Genomic DNA, 15,071 nt, shown 5'->3' with positions numbered 1-15,071 from the left:
ATTTGTTTCAGTTATGGATTATTTGGATAATTTTCATGGAAATTACCAGCAAGGCCCGAGTTTTGTGTTGTTTTTTCTTTATTATTTGGTTGCCTCGAATCAGAGGAATACCTGAGTCATTTCAAAAGTTAAAAGTTGCTGTCTCTTCAGATTATTACTTACCGAGGTGGCTGTATATTCTTTACTTGCATATATATCTGTCTTTTCAAATTGAGTAATAGATTGGTTTCAACCTTGAGGTGATTTGTAACGTTTACTCAACTTAGTATTTAAATTCCCAAGAAGTTCATCAGTTTTTATGAGAGTGTTTTTGACTGTATTATGTACCAAGAAATAACCAAATTATGGGTTTCCGCAACTTTCCTTTCCCTCGTTGAAACATGAGGGGGCCATCACTGTGCCTGGCACAGAGTGTTTGTTGTTCTAAAAAGCCATGGTGATGTCTTCAGAAGACACCCTTCAACAGCTTTCCTGGGAAACACCAATCTTTGTGACTGCTCTCATTTCCAACTCTTACTGGTTATATTTGTTGAAGGAATACCACCACTTTTTTATTTTTATACCCATGGATCCTGTAGCAAGAAAGACTCATTGTCCTGAGAGCCTTGGAACCCTGTTTTGGTTGTAATAACAGAGCAACCCTATGTGTAATAATGTTGATAAGATCAGTGTATTCATAACTTATAATGCTTTCCACCTAATTGCTGTTCACATACATGGTCATATTTCCTTGACCAGGTAATGTTGGTATGTTAGCATGGTGTATAATAATATGCTAACCATCACATCAAGTTATATAGTTAGCAAAGATGTACAGTTTTCTGGCACTTGGAAATTTCAAATCAACACTGTTGCTTCTAAGATCTCTGTACTGTTATAGCAGAGGACAATAAAACTATTTTGTAAGTGACCGAGAGGTATTTTTAAAAGCACAAACCAGATTTTTGCCATGTCATACTGTATTAGCTATGGGAGAATTACAACAGAGTTCTTTTCATGAGAGTTCTTTTTTTTAATCTTTGATTATGTAAATATATGACTAGCAGTTATGACAGCTAGTGTTCAGACTACATTGCACAAGAAAAATCAAGGAAAGTAAAAATTTAATTATCCATTTCCCAACTTATTCCCCCTATATACTAATGATGTAATGAATATTCATTCTTAAAGGAAAGAAGGGAAATGAAGAAACACTTTTAGCATCTTTTCAACAGTCTTGCAAAATAGATATTAGTATGGTCAATTTGAAAACTGATGAAAATGTCTCCAAGAGATTAAATAACTTATCTAGGGTCATATATCAATGTATTTTGCTAAACTCTATACAAAGATGCTAAATCCTGCTGATGGTGTCCATGTATACACCCAGAAGATTGACCTACAGGCATTTTATGAACACAGCCAACTCTCATTTTAGTAACTCTTTATGTATCTTAAATGCTTCTTTCCTTTCTGTTTTTTCTTCAGTGTCTCTACTCAGACTATCTGGGACCCAGAGACCTATGAACTTGAAGCCTTTGAAACTTGAAATCTAGCATCTGTTAATCTTCATCTAGGAATGCATCTCCCCCTTGTAATCCTTTCTCTTTAAATTCTGCTGTTTAGTTAAATAGTTAAATAGCGGAAAATGGCTCGGAATTTTTCCTGAGTAATATTTACATTTTTAAAAATTAATTAATTTATGTATTTATTCTAATTTGTTTATATAGGACAGCAGAATGCATTTCAATTTATTGTACACATATAGAGCACAATTTTTCATGTCTGGTTGTACACAAAGTAGAGTTATACCATTCGTGTCTTCATACATGTACTTAGGGTAGGGTAATGATGCCCATCTCCTTCCACAGTCTTTCCTACTCTCTCACCCCTCCCTTTTGCCCTATCTAAAGTTTCCTCCCATGCCTCCCCCACCTCATCCCCATTATGGATCAGCATCCTCATATCAGAGAAAACATTCTGCATTGTTTGGGATTGGATTACTTCACTTAGTATAATCATATTCTCCAACTTCATCTGTTTACTAGCAAATGCCATGATTTTATTCTATTTTAATACTGAGTGATATTTCACTGTGTATATATACCACAGTTTCTTTATCCACTGGGCTTCTAAGTTGGTAACTTACCCCAAATGCAAGGAAATGCGATGATCACTTTGGCATTGGGAATAATTTGAGGCCCAATGTCTTTCCCGGGTGTCCCTATAAAAGTAGGGTTGCTTCCTTTTCACACTTCCTATAAAACTTCTACATGCATATAGGACTTCACATTCATATTCTCTTCTCTTCTCCACCTCTCTATTACTACAGAGAAAAACATTTCAAACAGGCAGAGATTGATACACAGTCTTCTGAAAATTCTAAACATATTATCAATTTTAAATCTCCTCTATGTTTTCCAACTTTTATTTTACTTTATTTTCATTTCCTTTGAAACTTTAAGAATTATGCAATGTATATATGACATTGATAAAGTTCATTAGAAAATCCTACATGCCACATTTTGCTCTGTCACAGATAACTAATTCTGGTGACTAAGAAAAAAAGATGGTGGATTCTCCTGAGAACATCTTAATTGGCCTTTAAAGGTCAAACTAAATGCTTTAATAATAAAGAATTAAAAATCATTGATATTTGTTGATTTTACTTCAAGATTTATACAGATTTATTTTCTATTAATACAGAAAATTTCTCTAAATTCTAGTGTTTTCAGAAAATACCTTGCTTTATCTCAGTTCTGTCATTTGCATTAGTGTAAATGTCTAGTAATGGCCTGATTCTATTTTAGCCAAACCAACTAATACTACATACCATAAACAATTTATTTCCCAATCAGAAAATGGATGCTAGTTTTTGTTTGCTTGGTTTTTTAAAAAATTTTTTTATTAGTTGCTCAAAACATTACAATGATCTTGACATATCATACATTTGATTCAAATGGGGTACGTAAACTTGTTTTTCCACGTGTACAGATTGCAGGATCACATTGGTTGTTTGCTTGTTTTTAACAATAATCCTGTCTTAATTCTGATAAGTTTGCATAGTGATCATAAAAGTTGGATCATCCTTGAAGTAACTGTCCCTGCAATCAGCTTAGATAGGCTTTTAGATTAAAGTTGGACAGGAATGTCTGTGCTGAGGATTGTAGGTGTATGCAAAAATTTAAAATGTAACACTTAAGAATAAATTTCATTTTTGTTATCATGTAGTTTTTCAGAGAAGCCTGAGAAACCACAAAGTTCTTCTTTTTTTTTTTTTTTTTACATCTAGGATACCCTTTTTACACACATTCTCTAAAAACTACATCATGTTTGTTCCTTTGCCATATTGCAATGATCCACATATTTTCTCTTTGTCTGATAATTTCTTCCAGTCATTTCCACCAAACCTGAAGGGATCTGAAACACACTACTTGGTTTCCTCTTTTTCACTTCTGAATCAAGGTCTATGTTCCTTTAATTTAAACCTTACAACTTGTGGCATATTTTCACTGGCAGTTTGGTTATCTGCATATCTATGAGTCCTAAGTTTACATTAATTTTAGGTGAGCATTTAAAGCACAGAAATTTATCTATAATGTTGGGGTTTTAATAAATTTTAGTTTTATAGAATAAAGTTTGATATCATTTTATTTTTTCTACATATTGTCACACATTCACTTTTATTAACTTACCTTAAAGTAAATGCAGGTTTGCCTCACCCAACTTTAGGGAATGGCTCAGAGGACAGCATATGCTACCTTTCCCTCCTCAGAATTCCCAAGAATTAATTTCATTTAAGCAAATACAACCATGACAAAATCTTCATACTGAAAATCAGTACCATATTACATCTCAAATTATACGATGAACAAGAACAAGCTTCTCTTTCCACAATGAAATGTTTACTGTAGAAACAGCACAAAAAGCAGCTATTGACCTATGCTGAATTTAAAGAAGAAGAAAAAAAAATTCTATATTTCAGTCACAACACTGCCTGAGATAACTACCTCTGACATTTCAGTGTATTCTATGAGACTATTTTTTATGCATTTATTTATGCATAATATATATGATTGCACCTGGGCAGGTACTTTCCAATTCCATTTCTTAAATAGATACTTGGTCATCCTAGTCTCTCTCCTAAGAGGCATCAAGGTCTCCCATACCTTCTGGCTTCTTTCAGGTCAAGGGGAGATAAGGCCTGGAAGATTAGCAGGAAAGAAGAGTGAGATCAGGGGTTTACTTCTTGCTCCTGCTGAGGTCAGCTTAATCTGTGTCTTTTTACAAGTTCTCAAATCCTCTCCAAGCACACTCCTAACCAACTCTGCTGGTCCCAAGAACTACTCCTTCCTTTGTCTCTGCCATTCTATGGGGTAGAAAGAATTCCCCTTCAGAACCACCATCAGAGTTTTCTGAATGTCCCATCTTTACCTTTATTAACAGTTCCTTTCTTTAACTCTGAGAATTATCCTAACTTGAGGGAGGTGCCAACAGTTTTCAGTCATGACATTGATTCATACTGTACTTTACAGAGAGGCTGAGCATCACTTATCCAAAATGCTTGGGAATAGAATTGTTTTAGAATTTGGAATTTTTTAAATGGGGTTATTTGCAAATATATAGAGACATATCTGGGAAATAGGTCCCAAATCTAAATATGAAATTCATTTATGTTTCACATGCACCTTATGCACATATTACAAAGTAAATTTTACACAATATTATTAGTGGGCTTGTGTTTGAACTGGGACCAATCACATGAAGTCAGGTGTAGAATTTTCTACTTGTCATATAAGCACTCAAAAGGCTTCTGAATTTGGAGAATTTCAGATTTTAGGTTGTTGATTAGGGATACTGAAGCTGTAAATGGTTTTATTGCTAGCTTTTGATTCTTCTCTACTGTATGTCTTGAATATCATTACAGTTCTTCAGTATTACTTTACTGGATTCTAACAGCTTTATGCTACATATGTACCACAGTGAGACATTTACCTTGTCTTTTATTTTTCTCTATTAGTGGCAATGCCATAAGGAGCACCTTTGTAGATGTGTGCATCCTTTTTATTCTCTTTGGATGAATTCCCAGAATTGAACTAATAGAATTAGTTTCCAACATATATTTTATTATTAGTGCTGCAGATTTTTAATCGAAGAAATACCTTCTATCAGTCTTCAGCTGTGTCATTTTTATATTCCCTCAAATGGTTCAGTGGTTACTTTGAAGTCCTACTGGGTGATAATAGGGGAACCCGGATCTACGGACTATGGGATTTCCTCAACATATGTTCTAAGTCTTCTTCTGATAGAAGATTATCAATCTCCTATTGTTTATTGGCCAAACAAGGGTTCTTTCTGCCTGCTTTAGAAATCAGGCCATGTTGATCCAAGTCATAGAATTATCAGAGGCTCTTCAAGGTGTGTAAGACAATCTGCTGAAAACTCTTTAATATGCATCTATCACTGTTTCACTCCTACCTTTTAACTCCATCCCTATTTAAAATGCAAAGACCATCTCTCTTTAATTGTCCCCTCTTCCTTTCTTGTCCCATGGAGTTATGACAACAGGTTGATTTCTCAACCTTTGAACTCAGAGTTTTTTTTACCTCCTTGGCTTCTATTAACCCCTTACTTGTACCTTATCAGCCTATCTGTGTCTCCACAGTGACCTAAAGCCTAGCAAGCTGTCATAGTTTGGATATAAGGTGTCCTCAAAAGTCCCTGGGTTGATGCAGGAATGTTTGGAGGTGAAATGATTAGATTATGAGAGCTGTAACCTAGCTATCTATCCTACTTTGAATAGACTGGGAGGTACCCATAGGCAGAGAGGGTGTAACTGGAGGAGGTGCATCACTGGGGGCATGACCTGAAGATATTCATCTTTCTGTCACTCCTTCCCCCTCTCCCCCCTCTCTTTACTTCCTGAGGGCCATGTCCCCAGTAGTTTCCCTCCACCTTGGCCCTCCACTATGTTGTACTGCCTCACCGTGGACCCAGAGCAAAAGACTTGGCTGACTCTGAGCTAAACCTTAAACTGAGCCCCCCAAAATCTCCCCTTCTCTTTGTTGTCCTTGTTGGGTATTTTGGTTGCAGCAATGCAAGGCTGACTAAAACATAAGGCAAGGACCACAATAGACTTCTGAAGGGAAATCAGGCAGAAAATAGATTTTCTTTCACCAATGTAGCTTGTTACTCCTAAAAAGAAAAAGAGGAGCTGGGAGAATTTAACCAGTCCAAGAGGATCTGGGGACAAAACTACAAACCACATTCAAATATGCACAGAATTAGCAAACGATGCCCCTTAGCAACTTGACATTCACTTAAGAGTTACAGAATTCCCTTTGACCTTTTTTTCCTTTTTTACCTACCCAATATATGTCTGTCTGGCCATTGGGGCCATTTTTTTTTCAACCATATAAACATCTATCTCATACTCTCATAGAACCAAAGCAGTTGAAATAAACGGAAAATAAAGCAAAAATTCAGACCTTTTCTTTTTTCTTTTCTTTTTGTTAACTGGAATTGTGAATTTCATACAATTCAAACACTGCATTTGCAACTATAATAATGACCTAGGTGATACAAAATTGTCACCAGAGTTATCTGCATGTTTCTACAACTTGGCTAAGAGCCCAGAAAGAATAGATTTACAGAATAAAAATCTGGAGTGTTTTATAAATATTATAAATACTATTCTCACTGAGGAAAATGTGTGTTTGGAGGCAACAGTTTTTACAAGGGAAAAGTAAAATATTCATGTACATCATTTTCTTGAAAATATTCTTCCATTCTTTCTCACTCTGATTAACTAAAAGGAAATTAATCACATTCCTGGAAAAAAGGAAATACTATTAAATAATTAAAATGACTTTTGTAATTTTCAATGTGGTTGTTTTTCTAATTTGATTTCCCCATTAACTAGACATCCTCAGACCTATCCTTAGGGTTCCATGAATTCTCCATAAAATTTTTAGGGATAAGTGTGTGTATATCTACTAGTTTGTTTTTTATATTAGTCTCTAAAAATGGTGATATATGAATCTTAATGAGATTCTGATTAACCACATAATATAATTGTATGTATACAGTTTCTAATTATACTACTATTGTTTATTTAAAAACATAACTGGAAAGAGAAAAAGAATGAGAGACAGAGACAGAAAGAAATAATGTGTTAATGTTAGATTAGTAAAGGTTTAGAATTTTTTTGGCCATTTATGGTCAAGTATTTCAGTAACCACAATTTCATTGTAGTTAAAATATAGAAAATTATTCTGAGAATTAAATCATTACATGGCAAATAGCAGTACAATTTATAGAATTTATAAAAACTACACTATAAAATTCAGTCATGTAGTCACATTGCAATTCAGTTTCTTCTGAATGACATCAGTATGAATGAAGCATTAAGCCTGTTGTTTTTTCATTGTATTGGTGTCATGATTTTATATATAAATTCTGAGTTTTTAGTTGTGTAAAAGGTAATTTTCTCTTTATACATAGATAAGTAATATTGAACTAAATCAATTTTAATGTAAACTAATATATATGAGAAAATTTTATCATAGGGGATATTCATTACTAAATTTTTAGAAAATTTTAATTGTGATTATTCTTCTACTATCTAGGAAAAGAATTGTATTTATTTCTGAACCATACCTTTCTTCAACCACTAGTTCTCTCATGAATTCAGTTAATCATGAAATGTGGAAATGAAATGGTAATTCTAATTCCTCAAAAGTAGATCAGGAATTTCTATAGAAAGTGTGGACTTTGGTTATGTTATATAAAAATACTTCTTAACAAAACATAAATCTTAACTTCAATGTCCAGAAATTCAGTCAGTACTTTAGCAAAAGCATAAGAAAACAAATGAACAAGTTTGCCTCTTCACAGTGAGTTATGAAGAATTTAGAAAATGCTTCCATTTCTAAACAAGTTGAGATGACAGCTTATCAAGGTGTAAAAAGCTCTTACATTCATTGCTGAAAGACATGTTTGAGAATTTCTGGTCCTTCCTGGCCTCTGGTTGTACTGGAGGAAAACATCTGTAGGGAACACAGATAATTATTAGTAAATGTTGCACATGATTCTTCACTTTTCATTTCATACCTCAGGAGTGCAATATATTTCAAATCACATTTGTTGTCTGCCAATCTTCTTACCATCTTTCTTGACATTGTTTAAATAATCTCTCCAAACATTTTTTTGTCCCTTGCTCAACAACCTGCCATTATTTTTATGTACAGAGATTTCACTTTGGCATTTGAGGCCTCTTCTCTTGCATTAGTCTTTTCAAATTTCCCCCTATTCCACCACAGAACCCATTGAGTACAGTCTCCAGAGAGCAGACTGTACTCAATGAGTCTAAAACATGGCTTGCTCATTTCAGCCTGTCTTCCATGCATATTCCCCTTTGTAGTCTCTAAATATACTTCACCCCTCTGAACCCGTACTTCAGATAATGTATGGAAGGCTAATTTTTATTCCTTATATTTAGAAGTATTCTCAATATTCCTATAATTAGATAATAGTCTTCCTAGGTTGGAATTCCATTTCATATTGTACTTCATATGATTTCAGGCCTATTATTGTACTCAGTAACTTTTTGCTGAATTAATGTCTTTGGTTTCAATTTTAGATTTAATATGTTAAATCTATGAAATGATTCAATATGTGTATTAGTCATATGCCATGTAATAATATTTTGAAATATACCACTGATTCTACATAAAAATAAGGCAAATAAATAAAACAACAACAAAATATTTTGGCCAGAAGTAAGGAAAAGAGAGTTCTCTGAGTATTAGGTACAAACTACCCACATTTTAAAAGAATATCTGTATTGCTATTATGTAAGTGACACGTTTCAGATTCTGAAAACTACTAATCCCTAATTTATCTAATCCTCAAGTTTATCCTAAGTATAAAAATGTAAAGTGAGTAAAATATATTTTACAAAACTAAAAATGCATGATTATGTATTACAAATAAAACAACTTCTTGGATGCTATTTATCCTTCTTTAAAACAGGGAATTTATCATTTGCAAGTATAAATCAAGATAATCTTGTGCTTATTATATAAAACACATATAAAAATTCTGATATAATATTCTCTTTGACAAAAAAAAAGAGGAAAACTTCCATTGTTCCTTGAAATTTATTCAGGTTGTACCCAATGTATTATTTGAAAATGTGGGAAATGTCAGACAAATTCAGATCTGTGATCCAGTCACTGACTTGGTCCAGAATATTGTCTTTGATGGTAGTGTAAAAGAAATTTTATAGGAGACTATGATTGTGTACGATGATGTTGTCAACCTTTAAAACTCAGAGAGCTTTATTCCTCCCCCAAAGCCATTGTGATCTCAGCTGCACTGACATTGATTTGCCTGGTATTGAACACGCAAGGCAGATTGTATAATACTGTATACACTCTCTGTGTGCTCCATTTTTGAATACACAGTTTTAGCTTTCCATAAGCAGCCAGGGATGCAGGAACCACAGAAATTGTACTACTAAATGATAGTCTAACTCAATGAGATCAATTTTGTTTAGACATAGGACAGAACAAAGTTTGAATGCAGTTAGTTCAGAAGCATTTAAAGAATGACAGTGGGAAATTATTTTTTCAAATACAAAATTTCAAGAAAGCTTTTCAGAATTAATTTTAAAATAGCATTTTAAACAGATCGTTCACATAGAAGTCGATATACATTCAGGGGATATTAGTCTTTGTAATTAGATTGAGTCCCACAAAATCTAAACCTTCATCAACATTCTTACAATTCAGCCATAGACTAATTAACATGTATTTATTTGTTTTGACACATTAGGGACTGTTTCAATTCATTTAGGCAACAAAATGCACATTCTAAATTTCTCTCTGTTCTTCAAGAGAATCTGAAGATAAAAGTGCTATTTAATTAGGCTCTGACCTTTATAATGCCACCTCTAAACAAAATCCTGATTAGTAAAATACAATGGAAGTGCCTTTAGGGGAGGAACAATGAATATTTATTTAGGAACTGGCTTTTAGCCATTTTTTCTGTACCCTGAAGGCATAAATATTATATACCAAAACGTTTCAATTTTTATGTACTTATGATTTTTTTCCCACACATTTGTGAGCAGCAGATCATCGGTGAGACACTTTCTAGAACTCATTTGTCAAAAGGTTCACTTGTGGTTGGAAATTATAACAGGCATTTCTATTCAATCATAAAATGTTAAATAGGTATAAATTCTGGTTAACGATCTTAAATTAAACAGTTAAAAAACAGAAGAGAGCATGCTAATTATCTCATTCTCCTAAATTTTGAGTAAGTGCTTTTTAAGAAATGGGGGGGAAGAGTAAAAATGAAAGTAACTTGTATCCCTGAAGTCACTCTTTGAGACAGAGTGTTGAAAGCTGGCATGCAGGATTTTTTTAGAATGTTCTCTCTGTTGTCATTATGTTTTCCTGTGGAGAATGTGTTTGCCACACTTCTCAGTGGAATCACTATAATTGAATGAGCAGGTAAGTTGAATTATGGATGTTGAAGCCACATCTTGCTAAAGGGAACCAAAGCCCTAACATCTCCTTGAACAGAACACTAGGGCTGCTGCAGTGTGATCAAATTCCATTTTGCCCATTTTTAAGTGATTTTTGACTGCACTGGGATATCTGCAGGAATCACTTCTCTAGATCACTTGGGAGAAATGAAGGGAAGCTTGAGAGATATTAAATGTTCATTACTTTCACCTTTATGATATTTAATTACTAATTGTGTATAATACTCATTCCTCTTTATGAACTTAACATTTTTATTAAAAACATTATGTGCTCATATAAACAAGGATTGAATATTTATGTTATTATTTGTTGTTTTTTAATGTTGTACGTAAGTTGAAAATTCATAAACAATTTTGATTGGTATTGAGGTGTGTCAGGATTAGATAAAAGTACTCTTTTTTACTTTGAAGTTGTGTTTTCAAGTGTATTTTATGACACATAATTCAGTCTACTTAATATATTTATTTGGGAATATCTTTTCCTACAAGATAGGCCTCAACTCTCAAACCTCTATACCAACTAGCTTGCTTGTTCTTGTCAAATACACGATCAATATTGGTTGAATGAATAAGCAATTATTGCCAATTAGAATTCACTACCAACATAAACCATGGGCTTACACAGTCTGTAATAATTCCTTAAATTAACTAGACCTTAATGATATACATCAACATTTTCAGAAAAGCTGTTTATGGGGATGTGAATAAAGCATGGGCAGTAAATACAATATTGGTATAAAGTAATTCATTGTTTAAGAAAATGGGAGTTACAAATAGATTGTTAGGAAATGAGAAGAAAGAAATAGGGGGGGAAAAATCTTTGTGGCATTTTGTGAGCCGTTTGACTGAAGTCAGAAAGTTCTACCCAAGGGAGAGGACAGGGCATCCTAGCCCAGCAGGTATGGCTTGACAAGAAGGCAGATTAAAGAGTGGTGAAGGAAACCATCAACAAGTATAGATTGGCTGTCTACTGTGTGCAAGTCATAGTGCAAGGGAGAAGGAAGATAAATATTTAAGATGGGAGAGGATAGTCATAACCCTTCAGGAATGTAAAATTGACAGAGAATGGCAAGATAGGAGAAAACTCACCAACATTTGTGAAAAGTACAATGTTTGAAAGTCACTGCTGAGAGATTTGGATAATAGAAATCCCAGGAAGCCACAGGCTTGTGAGCAATATATTATATGAGATAATGGATATGGAAATGCTTTGTAAACTGCAAGGTGCTGTAAAAGTGTGAGATGTAATCATTATGTGGCTCACTAGAAAGAAGTCTACAATTTTCTGGCAAGCCCTTTTGGAATGATGTATGAGTTAGCCCTAGGAGATAGAGGTTATAGATCCAACCCACCAGTTGGATAATGGCAGGTTAAGCTGATCTGAGATAACAGAGGAAGCAGGAGACAGGGGTTATTAGCAAGAATTTACATTTTCTTCTTCTTAGGCCTTGAGAGTTTCTAATATACATGTTGCTAATACAAGAGTTTATACATTTGTCATAATTCAAATGACTTATTTACAAACGATGTTCTTCCAGTCATTGGTATAAATGGTAGATCTCTCAGCCTGTCTATAGAGCTGTGTTAACTTTGTATATATAAATCATAATATCCGCATGTAAATCAAGAGCACTCAGCAAGTTCTCTTGGAAATTGTTTAGTAAAAATATTTCAAGAATACATAACTTATATATATTATAAATTATTTGCTTGTATTTTATACTAATATATTGTGTACCTTTAAAATATTCATAAAAATCCAAAAGGATGAGACTAAAGAATAAATGTAAAATTCTACTTTTCTATTTTTTCTATTGATTTAATTTTAATTTTTATTTTTATAATAGCTTTTTGAAGTTGTAATCCACATACCATAAAAATGGTATACATCTCACTGTTTTTTGTTCACAAAGTTGTATAACTATTACCACTAATTCCAGAAAAGTTTTATTTATTTATTTATTTATTCTACTCCAAGGATCCTCTTGTGTATATAGAATTCTGTTTTTATATCACTATGACAAGTGTTGGTTTATATGGTATTATAGCATACAACCAAAATTGGTAATAATAAAGGCATGGCCATTAGAACACCCATATCCATTTCTTGCTTGAGATGCCCCAGACACATTTCTTTCTGTATCATTCTTGAAAAGCAGACCCTCTCTAGTTGAACATTCTTATCAGTTTGGTGAGGACATGGAGACTCCTCCAAATTTTACACAGTTTTGTGCTTTTAGGCAGATCCTCTAACAAGGTGGGCTTTGGGGACATACAGATAAAAAGGGAGTGGAGGTCAGTGAACTTTTTAAGAGTTAACAGGGGTCACTGCACTTTGTAGGACACCCTTAGTCTATTTAGGAAATACCACTTCTAGATAACTAAACAAAGCATTAAGTTTTATTTTACATGGGCAACATCTTAGCATAACATTTGAAATTTAGATTTTGCACTTTAGTAGCTTAGTTCCTTAATTTTTCAGTTACCCCCCTTTATGAAAGAAGTTATCAAAGCAGTCTTATTGCTGGGCTCTGTGGTACACTCCTGTAATCCCAGTGGCTTGGTAGTCTGAGGCAGGAGAATCAGGAGCTCAAAGCCAGTCTCAGCAAAAGAGAGGCACTAAGCAACTCAGTAAGACTCTATCTATCTCTTTAAAAAGTACAAAATAGGACTGGAATTTGGCTCAGTGTCCCAGTGCCCCTGTGTTCAATCCCCACTACCCTGGAAAAAAAAAAAAAAACAGTCCTATTTACATGTTAGTAAACCTAATACCACCTCTCAATATTTTAGATGGTTCATACTATACTTGGGCTTCCAATTCATACTTCTGAAGTAGCCCCTAGCTTGTAAGCACAATTTTAAATATACCAATATTGTTAATAAGCTAGTGATTCAAGCATGCGTTTAAACGGCATATTCCTGACTGATTATATCTCTACTCCATTCCAACAGTGGAGACATGGAGCATTGTTTATTTCTAGGTGCCTCATAAGGAGCATCATTTTAAATTTTGAACAATATTCAGAAGTTGGGGAAACCAGAGTAGGAATACCTATTATTGGCAACAAATGGGACTTCTTTCCAGGGAGTGTGAAGCCAAAGTGTCAATAATAAGTACTATGAGAGAGAAAGCAAACTGCCAGGGAGACCCAGGTATAGGTATTAAGCCTGTGAAGCAGGAAATTGAGAAGTATGGCAGCTGATATGGCGAAATGTCCATTCTAGGTGACTAGCTTCAGGGTCATAAAACAGAAGTTATCATTTCTTTATGGGTCAAGTTATGTTCTTAGGATAACTGGGGTAGTGAAACAGAATATCATGCCAGGACTTGCTGTGACAGAAAAGTAAGAATCAAGTTGCTGACAATTTCTTGACCTCATCTCTATGATATAGATAACAACCATTCCTCCCAAATAGAAGCCAGTCCCATGTTCTCAGAGTAGGCAATGCCCAAGGGAGCCCACTGAGTTCTCTATACATCCCATGTAACCTGTACTCCTCACCACGTGCACGCTCACTTCCCAGTGTATTTTGTTCCTCTCAAACTGAACTCTTGGCAGCTTGCTTTTTCATCCCTTGCTTTTATCTTTTTCCCCCAGTATTTTATAAGTATATAAAAATGCAAACACATTAAGAGTCTCCCAGAAAACTGTTCAAGAATCCAATTAGGAAACAGCTTCAGGATCTTTTCCTGCTTCTTGTTCTATAAAACAAAGTCCTCTCAGGTTCCACATTGTTACAACTTTCATCATGGTCCCCTCAAAACATATTCTGCTTAGAAGAAAAAGACCTATAGTAGTGGTCCCATGTTTCTTCAAATGCCCTGCTGCTGGAAGTTTAAATATAACTCAAAAAACTATAATTTTTAGATCTTAACTCTATCGATCTCATGACTTTACTGCTAGAACCAAATGAATCAATTGTAACCATCAAACTATTCCAGGCATCAAACAAGTAACCCTAGGAAACACAAAATATAGCAGGAATAAATGACAGGCAATGCATGTTTTATAGCCCATCATTTAATGCTTTAACTACAGTATGCACTCATTTAAAGATATTGCTTTGCTCTAGCAAACAATAAAAGCAACTGAGTATTTATTTCATTGTTGCCAAATGCAATGATCCCATCACAGTGATTTAAGGAGATGAAATTGTAGCCCCTAACTGGCAGGGTTTATTTTTTTAGACACTTGAAAAGTGGTCAATATTGTTGCCATGAAAGCATCATTACTAACTAGCTGGGAAAATAAAAACAATTATGGAGGGAGTGACTAATCATGTGTGGGAAATAGCAAATTTGGAGTATATCATATTTGTTGTAGGGGATAAGAATGAGACCTACCCACATAATTTGTAAATAAGGGAAATAAGATTTTCTTATTAGTTATTTAATAATAATTCATTTGGTTATTTATTGCTACTTACAAGAATCCCAAGGCATAGAATGCCAACTAGAAGTTCTGTCTTCATAAATCATAGCCATGTTGTCTCAAGTATACATCCTAAATTTCCAGGTGATTTTTTTTTTTTTTTT

At 34.0% G+C, this 15,071-nt stretch overlaps 1 protein-coding gene across 5 annotated transcripts in view; it reads left to right on the top strand.

Moving 5' to 3' along the window:
• Tenm3 (teneurin transmembrane protein 3) overlaps positions 1-15,071 on the top strand; it is a 2,471,519-nt gene that overhangs the window by 430,738 nt on the left and 2,025,710 nt on the right. The window lies entirely within an intron of this gene.

This window comes from Marmota marmota, unplaced genomic scaffold (assembly GCF_001458135.2).
Source record: "Marmota marmota marmota unplaced genomic scaffold, marMar, whole genome shotgun sequence".
NCBI lineage: Eukaryota > Metazoa > Chordata > Mammalia > Rodentia > Sciuridae > Marmota > Marmota marmota.
The sequence above is the reverse complement of the archived record's forward strand: the minus strand, read 5'-3'. Positions and strand labels throughout refer to the sequence as shown.